The sequence below is a fragment of the Hordeum vulgare genome, chromosome 3H (assembly GCF_904849725.1).
Source record: "Hordeum vulgare subsp. vulgare chromosome 3H, MorexV3_pseudomolecules_assembly, whole genome shotgun sequence".
Lineage (NCBI taxonomy): Eukaryota > Viridiplantae > Streptophyta > Magnoliopsida > Poales > Poaceae > Hordeum > Hordeum vulgare.
The window spans coordinates 292,101,838-292,123,689 of record NC_058520.1 but is presented as its reverse complement, the minus strand read 5'-3'; positions in this window follow the sequence as shown (position 1 = coordinate 292,123,689).

The window sequence follows — 21,852 nt, the reverse complement described above, 5'->3', positions numbered from 1 at the left end:
GCTCAGACTGGACATTTTCTTCAGCTTGGTTTTCATCAGCTGACTTTGTGGCAGAAGCAGATTCATCAGCTGCTGCAGCTGAAGCTTGAGTAGTCTCTGTCTGAGGAACATGAGGTTGAGGACTTTCATCAATCTGGATTTCCTCATCAGTATGCTCCTCAGAGGCAACATCCTTCATTTCCTCATCTGCCCTTGTAGTTTGGTCACCAATGACGACCATTTCATATGAAGGTGCAACATTTAGAGGCACCGGGTCCAGAGGGGGCAGATTCTTCAGTTTCCTTGAGGCGTTTTGCCTCAATCTTTTCTTCTGCTGAGGAAGCTTTTCTCTTCTTCGCTTCCTTCTCAGCAACTCTTGTCTTTTTCACGTCTGATGCAGACGGGATTACCTTCTTCACCTTTGAAGCTTTTGGTGAAGGTGTTTTCTCTACAGATTCTTCAGCTGGTAGTGAGGAACCAGCTGGAAGAGAGTCATCAGCCTACTTTGGTGAAGCAGCTGGATCAGGAGCAGTTGCATCAGGGGTTGCAGTTTCATCAGGAGCGGTCTCGGTGATTATTTCTTCAATGGCCGGCTCATCAGCACGGCGCTCTTGGTGTTGTTCCTCACCCTGAGGAATTTCCTCCTCATTAGGAGATGCATCTTCTGGCTGCTCAACCAGGGGCTGAGGAGTTGGTGCTGGTTGTGGGTGTCGCTTGTTGTAGTCATCAACAACACTAGTGGCTAGTTTTATGAAATTGCGTTTGATGCTTTTGCGGTCTGACAGTTTGTCACACTTGTCAGTCAAGACCTGCAGTTCTGCCTGGGTTGACACCAGTGCTTCAGGCGTTAGCTTGAGGAGATTTTGCTTGAGGAGATTTTGCTTGAGGAATTTCTCCTTTCTGGCCTTTGCAATCTTTGCCTGCTTGGCCTTCTGTTCCTTCCACTTGGCTTCGTTTATGAAGGTGGCTACCATGTGATTGACACCAGGAGGAAGTTTCAAATCATCAATGGGTGTGTTTGGATCTTCATACCATACATTGATGAAGTCGAGGAGGACCTTGGGGTCCATGGCCAGAGGAATAGCAGTGCCTGATGCTTGTTCTACCCGTTCTTGCTTGTTCCTGATGATTGGTTCCAGGGATTCATCATCATAATCATCACTTCCCTCTGATGCAGACGGGACTGCGATGATTTTGCTGGGGCTGGGCGGAGGTGCAGGTTCAGTAGTTGCCAAAGTCTTCACAAGGGGTGTTGAAGACTTTGTCTCCGAGCTAGTTGCAGCTGGGAGTGAGGAGCTGGAGCTGGCAGTCGTAGGCTTCAGGACTTTCTTCTGTACTGGTTTTGGAGGTGGAGCTGAGGACTTTTGTGTAGATGAGATGGGTGCTGAGGGTTTTGGCGCTGATGGTTTTGGAACCGAGGGTTTTGGAGTTGAGGGTTTTGTGACAGAAGCCTGTCCAGACTTCTCTTGAGGCTTTGGAGCCTTTGGCTTTGATGGCGCAGACTGCTTTTGAGGAATCTCTGAGCCTGAAGTTTCTGCTGCTGAGGAATGAGCAGCACCGGAGACATCAGCTGAGGATTCATTAAATTTCTTCACTGCTGTTTCGGCTTGCTTCTTGAGCTTGGCCAGATGCCTTTCTTTTTCATCTGGGTAGTCATCAAGTGTCATAAGACTTGAGGGATGAGCTACTTGATGATCCTCAAGTGGAGCCCTTCTGCCAGGAGGCTTCAAAGCGAATTTCTTCGCATATTTTGGGGTCACAAACCTGTACTCCTTCCACTCCTTTGCCCATCTGCGTTCAATTTTCTGCAGCCTAATCTTTCTTTTAGCCATTGTCTCAGGTTCTTCATCAGGCGTGCAATAGTCCATGTATATGTCATCAGGAATATCAACAGCTGTGTTCTGCTCCAGTTTCTTTCCTCCCTTCTGTTTCCTTTCTTCCTCCATTTTCTTCAGACGAGGAATTTGCTGATGATTTTGAACTCTTGAAGATTCTGATGAGCCTTGAAGAGTTTCTTCCAGAAATGCTGCAAATGAGTTAATGTGATGAGAACCGAGAGATTCAACAGCTGACATGTGTGTACCTGTGAACAGAGTATAGTTGCGAGGAATTTGGAGAGGTCATATGTGTTCTCAGATTTGAACAAAATGAAAAAGTTTGACAGTTTGAGGAATATAACCAGTGGTTGCGGAATTTGCTTAAGCATACTGTTCTTGGGTTCCAGAGTTGTACAGATCCGAAAATTCGCACAATTGAGGAATCTCGTGAAAATCTTAGATGCTTAGCTAGTTCATCAATGATTGTGGTGATGGATAGTGTTTGAGGAATCATGTGCGCATCGTATCTTGAGGAAAAACAGATTTCACATGGGAGAGGTAAAATTTCAGATCTAATCTGTTGTAAAAATGGGATATATTTACCGTGGAAGGTGCGAACGAAGAACACAAAAGGTGGTGTTGGAGAGGCTCTTCGGTCAAGTGTCCAATGCACCCTAACTTGGCAGCAGTGGACATCTACGGCGGCGGCGGACGTAGATGTTCCGACTCCGGCGTGATCCTGGCGGCGAAAAGGTTGAGGCAGTGAAGCTCTTCCTTGCCGGCGACAAGACAACCAGCGGTGGCACTAGGGTTCGATGGAGAGTGTGATGGCAGGAGAGCGATGAGGCGAAGAAGAATATACCGAGGGGGATAAGGACCTATTTATAGCCCGAAAGTTACTATTTGGCGCGAAAGTTTCGGACCGAATAGCCCTTGCCTCTACGTCTCCGCAGGACACGTGTAGCTCCCGTACGATGCGGTGGAGATAGTGGAGATCGTGGTTATCCGATCGTGGGAAGTGGGGGTTTAGTTACTGTTCCTTTGAAGAAAACAATTTTTGAAGATTTGACGATTTTTGTTACATAATCATCAGCTGACAAGGATGCAGTGAGGATTTTGAACAAAGTTTCAAGTAGAACGCATATGAAGAATTGAATAGACTAGATAAGTATAGCATAGAGGGAAAGTAGGGTCCGATCACATTCACTTAGCAGAAACATCAACTTGAAGAAATAACAATAAGTGAATGCTGTTGAGGACTAGAAATCACAGTCTACCTAGGCAAATGAAACTCATCAAGTGTTTTTGAAGATTTTGCAATAGATCATCACAATGAAGAACAGCTGTTTTGAAGAAAAATGCATTGTGAGGAAATTGATCATTCGAAGAAAATCAACTTGAGGAATTTCACATTTGGCGGTGGCGTTACCCACCATATAAGAATGTTGATTACAGACGCCGCGTACAATTGTCGTAGGGCCGTGAGAATCAATTTCTTCGTTAATTTCTTCACATTCAGAGTGACTTTCTTCATTGGGTGAAGAAAATCGTTTCATCATGTGTTGCACATCTAAGTCATCAACTTTGCATAAGTGTTAGGATGTGTGCATGTTTTTCCAAAACATTTGAAGACTCTAAGATATTTAGCTCACACCGCAACTTGCAAAACCTTTTCTCATCCAAGAGCTTAGTGAAGATATCAGCCAGTTGATCATCAGTCTTCACATGGTCGATGAGGATATTGCCCTTGAGGACATGGTCCCGAAGAAAATGATGATGAATCTGGATGTGCTTGGTCTTCGAGTGCTGCACTGGGTTGTAGGCAATCTTGATAGCACTCTCATTGTCACAGTAGAGAGGCACATTCTTCATGTTGATGCCGTAGTCCTTGAGGGTTTGCTTCATCCATAGCAATTGAGCACAGCAAGAACCAGCAGCAATGTACTCAGCTTTGGCAGTGGAGAGTGATACGCAGTTCTGCTTCTTTGATGACCAGCAAACTAGAGATCTTCCGAGGAAATGGCATGTGCCAGACGTTGACTTGCGATCCACACGGTCACCAGCATAGTCTGAATCAGAATACCCTACCAGATGAAGATTGGAGCCCTTGGGATACCACAATCCTAGTGTTGGTGTGTGAGCTAAGTATCGAAGAATATGTTTCACAGCCTTATGGTGTGATTCCTTCGGTTTTGCTTGAAAACGTGCACACATGCAAACACTAAGCATTATATCTGGCCTAGATGCACATAGATACAATAAAGAGCCAATCATAGAACGGTATACCTGTTGATCGAAATCTTTACCATTTTCATCAGTGCCGAGGTGACCGTTGGTAGGCATTGGAGTCTTGGCACCTTTGCATTCATGCATGTCGAATTTCCTCAGAACATCCTTGAGGTATTTCTCCTGTGATATGAAGATTCCATTGTTTTGTTGACGAATTTGAAGACCTAAGAAGAATTTCAGCTCCCCCATCATGGACATCTGATATTCTTCACTCATCATATAGGCAAATTCATCACTGTATCTTTTGTCAGTACAACCAATTATGATGTCATCAACATATATTTGACATACAAACAGCTCATTATCATAAGATTTTGTGAAAAGAGTTGGATCGAGTGAACCAGGTTTGAAGCCTTTCTTCATGAGGAATTCCTTCAATGTATCATACCATGCCCGAGGTGCTTGCTTGAGGCCATACAGAGCCTTTTTGAGTCTGAAGACTTTGTCTGGATTCTTTGGATCCTCAAAACCCGGGGGCTGAGCAACATATACTTCTTCCTCAAGCTTACCATTGAGGAATGCACTTTTCACATCCATTTGATATAAGATGATGTTATGATGATTAGCATAAGCTGGTAGAATTCGAATAGCTTCAAGTCTAGCAACAGGTGCAAAAGTTTCATCGAAATCTATTCCTTCAACCTGGGTGTAGCCTTGGGCTACAAGTCGTGTCTTGTTCCTCACCACTCGACCGTCCTCATCTTGCTTGTTTTGGAAAATCCACTTGGTGTCGATGATGTTATGCTTGCGAGGATCTGGTCGTTTGACAAGCTCCCATACGTCATTCAGCTTGAATTGAAGAAGTTCGTCTTGCATGGCTTGGATCCACTCCGGTTCCAGAAAAGCCTCAGCTACTTTTGAGGGTTCTGTGATGGATACAAAGGAAAAATGCCCACAAAAGTTAACTAAGTGTGAAGCTTTTGAGCGAGTGAGAGGACCTGGCGCGTTGATGTCGTTGAGGATTTTGTCAAGTTCTACTTCATTTGTAATCCTCGGATGAGCTGGTTGAGGATTTTGTCTGGGCTGAGGAAGTGGTGCTGTTGCAATTTCCTCAGTAGCATCTTCTTGGCTTTCATCAGCGATGGGGATCGTTTCTTCGTCAATTTCCTCAGTGGGGACAATGTCTTCAGTAGGCTTAAGCTTTATAGCTTCTTCAGGAGACAGCTTATCTGGATCAGAAGGCAATTGCTCTCTTTGCGAGCCATTAGTTTCATCGAACCGCACATCTACAGTCTCAACAACTTTGTTGTGATAGTTGTTGAAGACTCTGTAGGTGTGCGAGTCCTTTCCATAACTGAGCATAAAACCTTCATGTGCCTTAGGTGCAAATTTTGAGCTATGATGAGGATCTCTAATCCAGCATTTTGCACCGAAGACTTTGAAATAACTTACATTGGGTTTCTTGTCAGTGAGGAGTTCATATGAGGTTTTCTTGAGGAATTTGTGAAGATATACCCTGTTGATGATATGGCATGCAGTATTGATTGCTTTAGGCCAGAAGCGACGAGGAGTCTGATATTCTTCAAGCATAGTTCTTGCCATCTCAACCAGAGTCCTATTCTTTCTTTCGACGACACCATTCTGCTGAGGAGTATAAGGAGCAGACAATTCGTGAGTAATACCAAGTTCATCAAGATAATCATCAAGACCAGTGTTTTTGAACTCGCTTCCATTAATACTCCTGATATGTTTGATCTTGATGCCGAAGTTCATCGAGGCCCTTGAAGAGAATCGTTTGAAGATTTCCTGCACTTCAGTTTTATACACTATAATATGCACCCAAGTGTATCTGGAATAATCATCAACTATGACAAAGCCATATAGAGATGCTGCATTGGTTAGTGTTGCATAGTGTGTAGGTCCAAATAAATCCATATGAAGCAATTCAAATGGATGTGTAGTGGTCATGATGGTTTTGGAGGGATGCTTAGATCTGGTCATTTTCCCAGATTCACAAGCACCGCAGAGATGATCCTTGAGGAATTTGACTGATTCGATGCCAATGACATGCTTCTTCTTTGCAAGTGTGTGCAAATTCCTCATGCCTGCATGACCCAGTCTTCGGTGCCACAGCCATCCTTCTGAGGTTTTTGCGAGTAAGCAAGTGGTTGGTTGAGGACCTGTAGAGAAGTCAACAATGTACAAATCCCCTCTTCTTACACCTTCGAAGACTTTGGATCTGTCAGACTCCATGATGACTACACATCTATATCTACCAAAGATAACAATCATATCAAGATCACAAAGCACCGAGACTGACATGAGGTTAAAACCAAGAGATTCAACAAGCATCACTTTGTCCATATGCCTATCCTTGGAAATAGCTACTTTGCCAAGTCCCAATACCTTGCTTTTACCTTTATCAGCATATGTGATTTGCGTCAGAGGTGATGGAGTTAGTGGCATATTCATCAGTAGGCTTTTATCACCAGTCATGTGATGTGTGCAGCCACTATCGAGAACCCACTCAGTATTGTTGGGTTTGTCATCCTGCAGATGAATTAGTACAGCTTACCATCTCATATGCTTCAGATTTGAAGAATATGATACTAATTTCATCAGTTCAGTGATTTCATCATAATAGAAATATAAGGACGTGTGAAATATTTCTATTTCATCAATCATTAGCTTGCGTCCTATCAAGCATTTCCTCAGGTCTCCACCAAATTCATCAGATGATGATTTTTATCTGGAGACCTGACCTGCAGATGTGATTAGTTTGATTTCTTCACCACCCACATCTGAAGGGGTGGCAAAGCGTTCATCATCCTGCGAGCACCATATGAGAAAGGTGGCATTGAAGCTAATGCACTTCTCTTAACAGTAGGGGGGTTAAAGTACTCATATGAGTATGCAGAGAACTGGTTTGAGGATTTATGAACATAATGATTTGAGGAGTAGCGCTCATAATCATATTCCTTGTAGTTTCCTTGCATGTTAGATGCATAAGCACGGGTACGAGCATAGTTTTGACCAGTTGAGGATTTTGATCTTCTTGAAAACTTTGGTCCTCCTGAGGAATTTGATCTGGGGTTCAGATTCTTCAGAGGTGATGTCATGAGAACATTCACTTGAAGATTTTCAAGACAACTTTTGGGAACCCAGATTTTCCTCAGAGGAGGGCCATTCCTGCAGTTAGTTCCAACATATCGAGCAAATACTTCACCAGATTGATTTTTAATCAGTTTATAGTTCGAATCAAATGACTCATCCGAGGAATAGGATAATTCACATGAGAAGCCAGTTAGATTAGATGGATCAAAAGGAGGCCCGGTAGCAGCAACCCATGAGGTTTTGGGATACTGCTCAGGTTTCCAATAAGATCCATCAGCATTCAATTTCCTCTCAAAGGCAATTCCTTCTTTCCTCGGGTTCCTATTCAAGATCTGCGTTTTGAGCACATCACAAAGGGTTTGGTGTCCTTTGAGGCTTTTGTACATGCCTGTCACGTACAATTCCTTCAACCCTGCATTTTCATCAGTAACATTTATGTTTTCCTCAAGTGGGGAAATAGACACAGCAGGTGCAGTTGAAGAATTTGTAGCATTTGATGTTTCTGGTGAGGAATTAGCAGTTTCACGTTCAATGCATTTAAGACATGGAGGAATAAATTCAACTTGACTAGCGCTAATCTGTTGAGCTAGTAATGAATCATTTTCCATACGAAGATCATCATGAGACATCCTCAGCTTCTCAAGATCAAGCTTTCTTTGAAGGAATTTGTAGGAAAGCTTCTCATGATCAGTGAGGAGTGTATCATGACTATCCTGAAGATTATCAAATCTAGACTGAAGATTTTTCATGTCATCAGCGAGGATTTGATTAAGATTCATTTCATCATTCAACAGATCATCACTTTTGTCTAGCAGTTTTTGAAGCTTTTCCAGAGCAGTTTGTTGTTTAGTGGCAATGATGGCAAGTTTACTGTAACTGGGTTTTTTGTAATCATCATGTCCACAGTCACTTGAATCATAGGAGGAGGCATTATTTGATACCTTTGAACCTTTTGCCATGAAGCAATATGTTGGAGCGAAGTCATCAGCATAGTCATCAGTATGGATGGTGCACTCATTTTCTTCAAGATTGAAGATTGACTTGCTGACGAAATTGGTTGCTAGTGCAAGCCTAGCCTGTCCGGATTCTGAGTCTTCTCCAGAGCCTTCTTCTTCATCACATTCCTCTGATTCTGCCTCGGAATCCATTTCCTTGCCAATAAGTGCCCGAGCCTTTCTGAAGCTAGTCTTCTTGTGTGAGGAGGACTTTGAAGATGAGGATTTTGAAGCTTTCTTCTTCTTCTTTGAGTCATCAGAACTGTCATCCTTGTATTTCTTATTCTTTGATTCTTTTCCCCAGCAAGGACAATCAGCAATGTAATGACCTGATTTCTTGCACTTATGACAGGTCCGTTTCTTGTAGTCCTCAGATGCGGATTCTGATTTCCTCATGTCTCTTCTTGATGATTTGCCGAACTGGCCTCGTCGTGTAAATCTCTGGAATTTCCTCACAAGCATTGCAAGTTCCTGACCAAATTCTTCAGGGTCACAACTGCTGTCATCTGTGTCTTCTTCTTCAGATGAGGAAATTGCTCTTGCCTTTAGTGCACGTGGTCTGGAATAGCTTTGTCCATATAGATCTCTCTTTTCTTCTAGCTGGAATTCATGAGTATTTAGCCTTTCGAGGATGTCAGCAGGATCTAGCATCTTGTAGTCTGGTCTTTCTTGAATCATCAGAACTAAAGTGTCAAATGAAGAATCCAAAGATCTCAGCAGTTTCTTCACAACTTCGTGATCAGTGATGTCTCGAGCTCCCAGTGCTTGCAGTTCATTTGATATGTCAGTGAGGCGATCAAAGGTGTCTTGGCAGCTTTCATTGTCACGTCTCTTGAAGCGATTGAAGAGATTGCGAAGAATATCAACACGAGAGTCACGTTGGGTTGATACTCCTTCATTTACCTTGCACAGTCTCTCCCAGATCAGTGTTGCAGAGCCTAAGGCACTTACTCTTCCAAACTGGCTAGGGCTCAGATGACCACAGATAATGTTCTTCGCTTGAGAATCGAGTTGCTTGAATTTCTTCACATCAGCTGCAGTGACACTAGCAGAAATGATGGGGACACCATTTTCCACAATATACCAGAGATCATTGTCTATAGCTTGTAGATGCATTTGCATTTTGTTCTTCCAGAAGGGAAAGTTCTTTCCCTCGTAGGTAGGACATGCTGCAGTCACCTTAAACATGCCTGCAGTCGACATAACTAAAACTCCAGGTGGTTAAACCAAAATCACACAGAACAAGGGAGTACCTTGCTCTGATACCAATTGAAAGTGCGTTATATCGACTAGAGGGGGGTGAATAGGAGATTTTTAGAATTTCATCACTGAGGAAATTCCTTTTGAGGAAATTCCTCACTGATGACTAACTTACAGAGGAAACAGTTAAGGATCAGTCGTGCAAACGTTTACCACAGCAGTATTACAGAGTGAAGATTATGAGAACAGATTGCACAGTAAGCAGGCACGCAGAATACAGATGATGATTAACTCAAGTGAAGAATTTAGGGTTGAGGAAATTCAGAGAAAGTCTTCAGCAAATTCTTCAAACAGTCACAGTGAAAGTCATCAACACATAATACAGAGAATGTAAAGAGTTGAGGAATTAGAACCCGATTCTTGGTGAAGACTGTTGTTGATGACCCAGTTCCAACTGCTGTGACAGTTGTACATCTGGTTTGGAGCGGCTTGGTATTGAAACCAAAGGACACCCAGTCCCGGGACACACAGTCCCTACCGTATTCTCCTTGAGCTAAGGACACACAGTCCTCGCCCAACACTCGTGGTAAGTCTTCAGGGCAGACTTCCAAACCCTCACAAACTCGGTCACCCGACGATCCACAATTGACTGCTGGATTGCTCTAGACCATGACGCCTAACCGTCTGGAGGATGCACAGTCCTCAAAGGTAAAAGGCTTCAGTCCCACACATGAACAACTTCTTCAGTGATGCTCAATCACTAGGTTTGGTTTGTGGTTTCGGTGGGTGGTGTATTTCCTCACTGATGATTTACTCTCGAAGGCTCTGAGGAATTGGGTTGCTCTTATGACAAGTGTCAGTTTCTAACGGAGCAGCCAACCAGCTAGTGGTTGTGGGGGGCGGCTATTTATAGCCTGGGAGCATCCCGACATGATTTGACACTAATGCCCTTAAATAATATGACCGTTGGAGTGGATAAGACCAGTGACTTGGCGTGGCTATCGAAACGGTCGGGACCCTCAACTGTGAGAGTCCCCATGTCACTCATATTCCTCACTTGAGGCTTTTGGTAGGATTTGGCTTGGGTTGAGCATCATGAGGAAATTCATTCCATAGCGTTACTTTGAACCCCTTTAACAGTACGGTGTTCATATTCATCAAATATGAAGAAAGTAAAACAGAAAACGTAAATCTTCACGCTTCAATTTCTTCAAAATGATTTTCTTCAGGAACCACCGATCTTCTCAATATCAATATCTTCATGAGGAATATCAATTTCATCGCAGATTCCTCGTGATTCATTTCTTCAGCTTCAGACCAATTTCTTCAACTGAAGACATATATTTTTAGGGGTCGATATTCTTCAAATATCTCAAACTCCTCAATGACTTATAGATCCTGTGTACACTTATAAACACATTAGATACTTAACCTATAAGTCCTCAAACCACCAAAATCACTAAGGGGCACTAGATGCACTTACACATAGCTTCTTTCTTGTTCTGTGCATACCCGATCTATTCCTCTTTTCCGTATAATACTCTCATCTTTTCAGGGTTTCTTTCTATGTGCTTCTCTGGTGTGTGTCTGTAGGTGGCTCCGGTTCTCGTTCTGCTCCTCGAAAGAACACCAAGAAACGTGCTTGCAGGTGTAGGCTCATGGATGACTGTGAGCACGAGGAAGTTGTGATCCCTACCAATCCCTCTCGCCGTGCAAAAGCCTTGGCCACCAAGTAGAAATCTGCCTAGCGAGTGCACTCATGGAAGCAAACTGATTGGGAGCGGGTTCGTTTCCAGAATCTTTATGAGGTACCCATTTCTCCCACCTGGACCACCCCTCAGTTCTGGAATGCGCTTCAGATGTGAATTGTGCATGAGCTTTATGACCATCACAAGAACAAGTTTGCCAAGCAATGGACTATTGACATTGAGCACTCAAAGAACAACATGGACTACTTCGGAGAAGCATATACTCCGTGTGACGAATTTGAATTGCTCAAGCTCATGACTCTCAACTGTCCCTTTGATGCACATCTCATTCACCGGTTCTATGCCACTGTTCACTTTGGCAATGATGACACTCGCACCCTTACCTTCATGTGTCATGATGAGCTTTTCACGGTCCCGTGGTGTGCCTTCTACAATGCTCTTGGGTATGATGATACCGGTCTCACTCGGAATGGCGGCATTCGTCCTCATGATCAGGCTCATTCTATGGATAAGGTGAAGCTTGCCCCCTTGTACATTCTCGGGCATGGAATTCCTGTCTCTTCTAAGGACCAGCTGTCAGTATATGATATTCTGCACTCTGTTTTCCAGAATGTTCTCCTTCCCAAGGTTGGCAATCAAGATGAGATTCATGGTACTTCGTTGATCTGCTTGTCGCCATGCGGGATGAGGCTGGCACTGAGGCTACATTTGATGCTTCCAAATGGTTATGGGAGGAGCTCTACTCCATGATCTTCTAAAAGTTGGTCCCCAAGTATGCTCCATTCATTATGTGCTTCCTCAACTCCGTGTCATCAGTTTCTAGGCCTAGCGAGCCTCTCTTCTCCTGAGAATCTTGCTGAGCATGAGGTCAAGCAAATTTGGAAGAAGAAGCATTGTACTCAAGGCTTCCCCGAGGACGCACCCGAGGATGCTTTTGCTACTTCCAGTGAAAGTGACTTTGAGCTTCCCGCGGCTGCCAAGCCATCTTGGGTCTCCAAGTTCTTAGATAAGTTAAAGAAGACCTTCTGCCTCCAAGCTCTCAGAATAAGCTCTATGAAGCCCATGTCAATGAGAAGCTTCTAGGCGCTGACAGATTCAGATTATCCGGGCTCTCAAGCTTGAGGCAGCCAACAGTTGAGAGAAATCCATCACCCGTGAGGAGAAGTGTATCTATGGTCATAACACTTGGACTAATGATGAGATCTTGGGTCAGCCTGCTACCTCCTCTCCTACTGCTACTCAGGATGTGTCTGATAGTGATGATGGTGATGGTGATGATGAGTCTCCTAGCGGTGATTCCGAGGAGTCTAACGGATCTGACGAGCTCTACTGAGCACACGGGCGATATCATCGCTCTTTTACTTTTTGGGGTCCTGATGCTAAAGGGGGAGAGAGCTATATTATGATGGGATTTGCATGAGGGGCTTTGGATGTCGTTTCTTCGTATCATTCATTTTGCTTTCGAGTTGAACTCTTATTTGCTTGTTAGTCGGTCTTGAACCTATCTTGTGGAGACTATTTGAGTTTCAGTGGAGACTATGTTTATTATTACCAGTGTCATCTAAGCTCTACTCTTTATCTCGTACATATGCTCCTTAATGTTAAGTACTCTATGTACCCTGTGGATGGTCTCTAAAACCAAGGGGGAGCTCCAAGTCATGTTCCTGTCTCATTTGGGGCACACACCAAGGGGGAGCTCCGATTTTCATTTAGAGACAATCTATGCAAATCGTGTTGTTGTCATCATCCACCAAAAAGGGGCAGATTGTAAGGGCATTCTCTAACTTAAGTGTTGTGGTGATGATGAAAATTCACTATGTTATCTAACCAAGTGTCAAGTATGCATGTATCATATGTAAAACACAAGACGGTTAGGTATTCCCTCCAAACAAAAAGATCGAATATGTGTTCCCTACGTGTTTATTCTCTTTGATCGTAGGGATTCCGTACTATTAAGAGGGAATCCACATTGGAAGTCTATGGGTGAATCAATTCTTCTCACACACTTTTGCACCCATCTCGTTTCATCGCATCATTGAGAGAGAGGCCCCTATTTTCTAACTGACCGATTGTACCGCTGCCATGGGCGGTTGTACCGCTTAACCCCTCGGTGGCTGTACCGGCCCAACACCGGTCCAAAACCAGTCACGACTCTGTTGCACTACTGTTGTTGGGCGATGGTGGCCCGATTATACCTCTATATTAAATATAGCGAGTACTATCGGTGTTCCAAGCGGTTGTATCGCTTGGGACTTAGCCACACCCAACAGCCGTAGCTGGTGGAACCTCAGGGCCAAGTCTCTGTTTTGGCCCAATTGTTGGGCGGTGGCTGGCTGGTTGTTCCGCTAATTTAGGAAGACCGGTTGTACAACCCTGGTAACCAGTTGTACCGCTTAGTGTAAAAAGTGGATGTATCAGTTAGAAATGGGGGGGGGGGTATACAAGGAGGGGTTTGTTCTTCCTCCGTCTTATCTCTTACCTCTCTCACTCTCCACCATTGATGCACTCAAGCTTTCTTGCCCGATCTCTCTCCCTAGCCACCCAAACTTGTTGTCTTGCTAGGGATTGAAGGAGGGGACCTAGATCTACACTTCCACCAAAGGAAAATTGATTCCCTCAAGTTCTTGTGTGGATTTTGTTACTCTTGGGTGTTTGAGCACCCTAGACGGAAGAGGTCACCTCGAAGCCACATTCCATTGTGGTGAAGCTCCGTGGTTTTGTTGGGAGCCTCCAATTGAGTTGTGGAGAGAGCCCCAACCTTGTTGTAAAGGTCCGGTTGCCACCTTCAAGGTTACCACTTAGTGGGATCACAACACTTCACATTGTGTGAGGGCGTGAGGAGAATAAAGTGGCCTTAGTGGCATATTGTGGAGCATTGTGCGTCCACACCACTCCAATGGAGACGTACTTCCCCTCAAAGGGAAGGAACTTCGGTAACACATCCTCGTCTTCATCGGTTCCACCCGTGGTTATTTCTTACCTTTACTTGTATTCTCTTATTGATTATTATTGTGGTTGTTAGCATCATATATGTTGCTCACCTAGTTGCATATCTAGACAAACTATTTGTTGCTAAACCTAATTTGTTCAAGGAAAATCTTAAATTTGTTAGTTGCCTATTCACGCCCCTGTAGTCAACCATATCGATCCTTTGAGCAGCACTCAAGGAGGGAGGCAGAGGCCAGTAGTACAGCGGGAGCGGTACTACTGCTTCATGGAGCGGTACTACTGATCATAAGAGGTAGTACTGCCTCCTATATCCGCTCATGGCGTGCTGCACACATATCTAGAAATACCAAGGGGTTATGGCACGGTAGTAACAAGCGGTACTACCGCTTGCTGGGCGGTACTACCGCCCTGCACTACTGCATGAGAAATTGCTCAGTCCAACACGAAAAGTGTCGAGACCACGAGCAGCGGTACTACACAGCGGGACTGGCCAGAGTACTTCCGCCCGAGAGCGGTACTACCGCAGCCAGGGAGGTGGTACCGCTTAGATCTTTCCAGGTAGACCACATGCAACACATGAAAAGCATGAGTACCAGAAGTGCCATAACTTTTGCATACGAGCTCCGAATTGAGCAAACTCAAGCTTGTTGGATTCACGACAACAAGAGCTATTCAACATCAAAAGGAACATATTAAGAATAGGGAGTATAAAATGCCAATGATATAGATATTTGAAACCTCTATGAGTGAAGAATTGGTAAAAACTCCAACATCCAAAACATCATAGAAGATGCATATGGACTCCATTTTCGGTGAACTCGAGATTGTTATAAATATGACCATAAGCTCTAAAATTGAGAAAGAGGAACACCTAACAAGAACCAACAAAGATGATGCAAAGATGTAAATGGTTTGAGCTCTCAACGGGCGATATGATCAAGCTACTCACTTGAGAGCCCCCCTTGACAGTACGACAATCTATCCTATAACCTAGTCTCCGAGCTACCACTGTGAAACCAGTAAAATGGAAAACATATCGAGGACAAACCTATACCTTGCACATAGTACACTTGAGCTAGATGATGATGATAAACAAGTGGCAGCATTTTGTCGTCTGCCACGCGCGCCCTTTGTCGTCTTACAGGCGCAGCCCTTTGCAGTCTGCCAGGCACGTCCCTTTACCGTCTACCGTGGCCTGTAGCAGACGGCAATGTGACCTTATGTGTCAGCCCGCTGCCCCAGGTTGAACAGGTGGGTGCGAGGTGGCGCCTTTGCCGTCGGCTGGCCAACGACAAAGACCTTTATCGTCCACTCGCAGACGGCAAGACGTCTGTATTGTCACTGTTTTGTTTGCTTTTAGTTATTTCCCTGTATTTTAAAAATACACATATGATATATATAATTTCTAACACCCACATATAATTTCAAACATCATATAAGCAGCATAGGCCATGTGTCGAACATCATATAAGAGCAAGACAACAATATGCTAGCTTCCTATACATACACAGAGTTTCAATCATCATTTTGGAGAAGATGATTACAATACTTATCTTATCTCCATACATACACAAAGTTTCACACTATTCATCAATACAAATCAAAACAAAAAGTAAACGGTAGCAGTCCATCAATGCTAGCTTGCATGAATGTCAGCTTCCATGAAGTGAATCAAATCTGCAAAATGAGAATAAGAAAGTTAGAAGAAGAAGAAAAATAAAACTAGAAGAAGAAGGAGGAGGAGGAGAATAAGAAGCTTAGAAGAAGAAGAAGAAGAAGAAGGAGAAGAAGAAACAGGAGAAGAAAGAGGAGAACAAGAAGAAGACTAGAGGAAGAAGAAGAAGGAGAAGAAGAAAGAGGAGAAGAAGAAGCAGGAGACGAAGAAGAAGAAGAAGAAGAAGAAGAAGAAGGAGAAGAACAACAAGAAGAAGGAGGAGTAGAAGAAGGATAAGAAGAATGAGGAGAAGGATAAGAAGAATGGGGATAAGTAGAAGGAGGAGGAGAAGAAGAAGGAGAAGATGATTATGATACTTATCTTATTTTGAGCTTATTGTGTCATTTTGGAGGATGATACGCTAAGTTATGAGCTAACCAAGGTTCTTGTGCTAATTTTTTGACCTAATTAAGATAATTATGCCATAAATGAACTAAATAATCTAATTATTTCATTTTGGAGGATAATTATCTAAGTTTTTATTTCTTGGGGAAAATAAGCTAAGTACGCCGCAAAACACTAGAGAAAACTTACCGTCGTCATCATCAAGGATGTCAATCGTGGGGGTTGCTAGGGGCGGGTTCACTTGGAGAAGGTTGCCCTGGAGAAGCATTGTGTGATGCGGCTTGGGAGTTATTGTGCACCAACGATATTTTTCAATATCTCGTTAGAATGGTGACACTCAAATGTTAATACTAGTAACTAATGTCCATTGAAAAGAAACTCACCATTCCAACCCGAGTAATGCGAGTCATCGGCGGGGGGTCTGACCGTTCTGGAGGCACATAGACTGCAAATTTGGTTTTGAAGAGTCAGTCATATCAGTTAGTAATGAAATATGCATTACATGTTGTAGGATCAAAAGTATGTCTAGAGGGGGGGGGGTGATTAGACTACTTGACAAGATATTTTTTTGCCTTTTCCCAATTTTACTTTAGAGGCAGCTACGGAAGTTATAATAGGTGAAGTACACCCTACACATGCAGTTCTAATAGTATTGCAGTGGGAAGTAAACCATGCAAGTGTAAATTAGAGGAGTAAGGTAGGGAGATCAAACGCATGAGGTTGACACGGCGATTATTGGCATGGTTCCGATAGGTGGCGCTATCGTACGTCCATGTTAGTGGAGACTTCAACCCACGGGTAACGACTTCGAGAGTCCACGAAGGGCTCCACCCACAGAGGGTTCACAAAGAAGCGGCCTTGTTATAATGCCCCAAGTGTGTAATTGCCATATTTGGAACATATTGCATGTGGGTCCACCTTGTCATGGAAATAATGTTGTCATTTTGTGCCATGATAGCATGTGTCTCATATATTTTGTTGTGTCCCTTGCATGCATGCATAACATAATGTGTCTCATGCCATGTGTTCTTGTTGTTGCAAAGTGGTCATGTGTTTCCATGTGGTGTTTGAGGTCTTGAGATGAATGTGACCTTGTGATTACATGTGTTGATGCATAAGTGAAGTTGTGGGGTGATATAGTGGAGTGTGGTGGTTGGCGTTGTTTTTCAAACACCCTTGTTAGTTTCAAACCTTTCTCTCTTTAATTATCAAGTTCAAAACCTATTTGCTCCTATGTTGTTTTAAAAATGTTACACCTTTAGCCCATTTTATTTGGAGTGTGGGCATGTAGGAGAGGGGTTTTTAAAACCTCTTTTGCTTGAGGTTTTTCTTTATTTCAGATTTATTTATATCTGTTTGGCAATTATTTTTAGTTGCCGAATTAGCCATTTTGGTATTTTATTTATTTGGGGCATAATTCCCTTATGCCTAGGGATATTTCACCTCTAATTTTATGCCCTTAGTTTTCCTAGGAGTTTTAGTTGCATGTGATGATGTATTTTAATTAGAGAGGGCCTCAGGTTTCCTCTCCCTCTCTTCCTGGCAGCGATAGCCCAACTCATCGCTGGCCCAACTTCTGTCCCTCTCTCGCTGAAGCCCAGGAGACGTCGTCTCCTTCCTCCCGACGTCATGCTTGTACGATCGTTCCTCAGCCTCCCGATCAACGTGACCTCGATCTTGCGGCTCCAGCTCGCCCCCCTAGGGCCATATAAGCTCTCCTCTCCCTCCCCCAGGCGGCTAGGGTTCCTCCTCTCCCTCGTCTTCTCCCCCCAGCGCCGCCAGGGCATCACCTCGTCGTCTCCAACGCCATGGCCGGCTACTGGTGAGCTCGACTCCGGCGGACCATTCTCCTCCTCCTGCTCCAACCAGTGCAAGAGGGTACGGTGGTCAAGGGAGGCCCATTACCGTGAAGAGCAAGCAACGGGAGCGATGACATCGTCGGCCTCGTTGTCCTCCTCTTCCTCCTCTACGGTGGCCGTTCCTACTGCACCTCGTCGCCGTTCCTTCTTCTTCCACGACGCGTCGCCCTCCTCCCTCGTCTCCCCCTCGGTGAGCAGCCGTAGATCAGTTCCTTCCTCTCCTACGCACGCATGGGCTCGAGCTCGTCGTGGGTTCGCTTGGGCGTAGTAGCAGGCAACAACGCTGGCGAAGGCAACAACTTCTGCTCGTTGTTGGTAGTGGTACTGGGGTGGTCTCGAGGCAGGAATGGATCCCCTGCGTATCCTACTTCCTTCTTCGCAGCATAGATCAGCCGTTGGAGTTCGTGTTAGTCGCCACCGTCCCCTCCGTTTCGTTCGCCGGCGAGCTGTACTGTAGTACAGAGGTGCATCGTGTTGTTGTGTGTGCGTGGGGTGCAATGTTGTGGTGCAGTGGGTTGCTGAGCACCAGGGGCACATGGGATCGAATCCCAGTGTGCCCCCTTTTATTTTATCTTTCTCCCTTCTTGCTAAATGTTTTATTTCCTCTTTGCTATTGTAGATTCTGTTGCAACCATAGGTGGCCATGGCATCTTGTTTCTATTATTTTTCTTTGTTCTTATAACTAGGGTAGGTGATGTAGTGTGTGTGGATGGCTTGTGAGAGGTACATGTGTGTGTGAGGCCATACAAATATGGTGATAGCTTTACATGTTGTGTGTGCATGTTGGTGCTTCCTAGTAGTTTATCCTAGGTGAAGCTAGCAAGTGAAGTGGTAGCTTGTGTAGGCTCTTCTTTGTTGTAGGTTCTATCATTTGTTGATGCACTAGGTAGTGTGTTTGTATATGGAGTTGACCTTGTTCTAGTTGGTTGCTAAGATAATATGTGTGAGTGTGTGGTGATGATCTTGAGCATGTTGTGCTTGTGGGTGATGTGGTCTAGGTGTGTGTGTGAGTAACATCCCACCTTGGCAAGCAAGCCTTGCACCTCCACATGTCCATATGTGAGAGGGCATGGCATGATATTTCTGTGAGAAGCTTAATAGTAGGGGTTGTGAAGTTGATGTGCATGACAAAAACATGGGGTTCAAACCCACATGTCACTTTGTCATTGTGCACATGAGCTCAAACTTTGTAGTTGATGTTTTAGTAGGAACTACATGAAATGATGCCCATTCCCTAGGCATGATTTGGAGTAGTTCTCTCTCCCTTAATTTGTGGTCACTTGTTCCAAGTAGATGCCCACATTTTATATATTATATTAGGGCATAAACTCCCAAGGAATCCAGTGGTGAAGTTAGTTTTGTCATTGGGATACTTTATGGAGTGGACATATTCAGATTTGTTGCAAGTTTGATCTTGGTTTCCATGGAATAGGTGGAGCCCAAGGGCATGCGTTTTTGTGTGATAGAAGTAGGGGTTTTGCTCTACACCATAGTGGTGTCACTTATCACTTGGTGATATTTGCATGCAAACTATGCCTAGAGAAAGTGGGCATGTGGCTGAAAAAGTCCAGCTTAGTGAAATCTGGAATTTCACTAAGTCTGGGAATTCTGGAAACATTTTCTTCTCCTATAGATGAGGATGTGCTGTTCATTGTGTTGAGAACTAGCCTTAGTTCAGTGCTAGGATTTTGTACCTGATATGTTTGTGAATCTTCCTGTCAAATTTCATATCATTTGGAGTCCAGTAGGTTGTGTTTTGATTGATGTAAAAAATCTTCAGAACAAAGACAGAAATTCAGGTGCAGGAATTTTCACCAAGTCCCTCAGATCTGTTGGTTTTGGGAAATTTTGTGGCCTTATATCTTCTAGAGTTTAATTACTTTTGCTGTAATTCTTGCTGGTGCTTGTAGTGTTCTTGGTTGGCTACAGCCACATATATCATTTGTCATATTTGGAGGGCTGTAGCTATGTTGCATGTAGCTCACAATGAGCTAGGATGCAGATTATGGCAGATTGAGTAGTATAGTCTTTTTGATCATTGTGTGTGCTTAGTTGATGTTGTGGTGTTATTTCTTGCTCCAATCCATTCATGTTGGGTTGTTACATGTCTTGGCAACCTGGGAATACCAGATTTGTGCCAATTGTGGGTGTGATGTTGATTCTTCCACGTAGAGCTTCATATCTTGTTTCGTGGATTCCCGTTGATCCGTAGCTCCGTTTGCAATGTACTTTATATGGTTTGGCATCGTTTTCACGAGCCGCATCTGTTCATTCCATCCTCATGCATGTCAAAATAGCTTAGTGTAAAGTTCTGTCCAGAAACTTGCAGTAGTTTATTTTGCTTGTCCTAGTGATAGAAATAGTGGTGCATGCTCAATTTTCATCTGATGCAGCATGTGATTGTTGCATCTTGTGGTGCTGCTGTTCATTGGCTGTTATTCTTATGGTGGGTAGCACCGGGATCGGAGAACGAATACGTGGAGTCAGGAGAGTACATGCAGGACGAACCAGAACCATTCCAAGCTGAGGGTATCACAGGCAAGATGATATGACCTTGATTCCATTTCTAGACTTGTTATGCTAGTTTCGTTTCCATGTTTTATTGCTCGCTGCCTACCACTGAATTAAATTTCCTCTTGATATGCCATGAGCCCAAACACCATTCCCCTTCCTAGCAAAACTTGTATTTCTAAGTAGGCTTTGCTCAGCTACTAATGTTAGTACTGCTAGTTGCAGGTGCTTTGACTCATGTGATAACATGAGCTTGATATCATTATCTTAAATACTGTTATTTAATTAATTTACCTATATACTTGGTAAATGACGGGAGGCCTAGACTTTTGTCGGGTGCTTTGTTCCGTTATTGCCGCCTTAGTTACCGGTTACCGGTGTTTGATTCCATAATGATCGCTCCTAACACGTTCGGGGTTGTTATGGGGACCCCCTCGATAAATCGCGTGGTGCTAAGGCTTGTCCGGCAGGACCCAACATTGATGTTAATTTGCTAATCACTTAATAATAATCTGTATAGGGAATGATCATCCCGAGGATCTTTAATCAACAACCCGGGCCAGTGCTCCTCATGACTGTTGGTCCAACATGGAAAGACTGCGGGGGGCACCACGGGGAAACTTGGGGTTTGGCTCCTGTAGGCTTTTCCATCCGTCGTGTCCTAAGACTGAGATACGTGGCTCTTATCGGGGTCGTCGACACGACGAGAGGTCCTGCTAGACTTGTCTTACCTTAGCGGTATATCTTGCGTATAGGAATCCCAGTGAAGCTTTGGTTTACCCCAGAGTTGAGGTTTTCCTCTAAGGAATCCGACGAGATCACGAGATTCGTGATAGAGGATGCCTTTGCGGCCTGTGTACGTTTGTGATGGACTAGTTGGAGCACCCCTGCAGGGTTTAATGTTTCGGAAAGCCATGCCCGCGGTTATGTGGCAACTTGGAATATTTTGTTAACATCCGGTATTAGAGAACTTAAACATAAGCTAATAAAATTGCCAACTGTGTGCGTAACCGTGACTGTCCCCTCGAGGATCTCTCTTTGACCGGGAACACGGTGGGGTTATGAATGCCGTAGGTAGGTGTACAGGATCACATAGTGATCAAGTAATCCCGACCGCTAGTGTAGACCACCTTCACAATTACTTTACGAAGTTAGCCACTTAAACAAGCTTAGGATGCTGCAGCCTTATACACTTCACCATTACCCTTCCTAATAACATGGCTAGTCCTGGCTCCAAGGTCTTAGATTGCTGAGTCCCCGTGACTCACGGATTCCTCCGAAACTCCCAACAGGTACAGGTACCCCAGAGACAGATGATCCCGACGGCACCCAGCTGGCGTGACAGTACGACGAGGAGACATACCACCTCTACGTGAACTATCCAGAGGACTGAGGCGTGGTCGTGATCGTGGGTCTGTAGGCCGGGTAGCA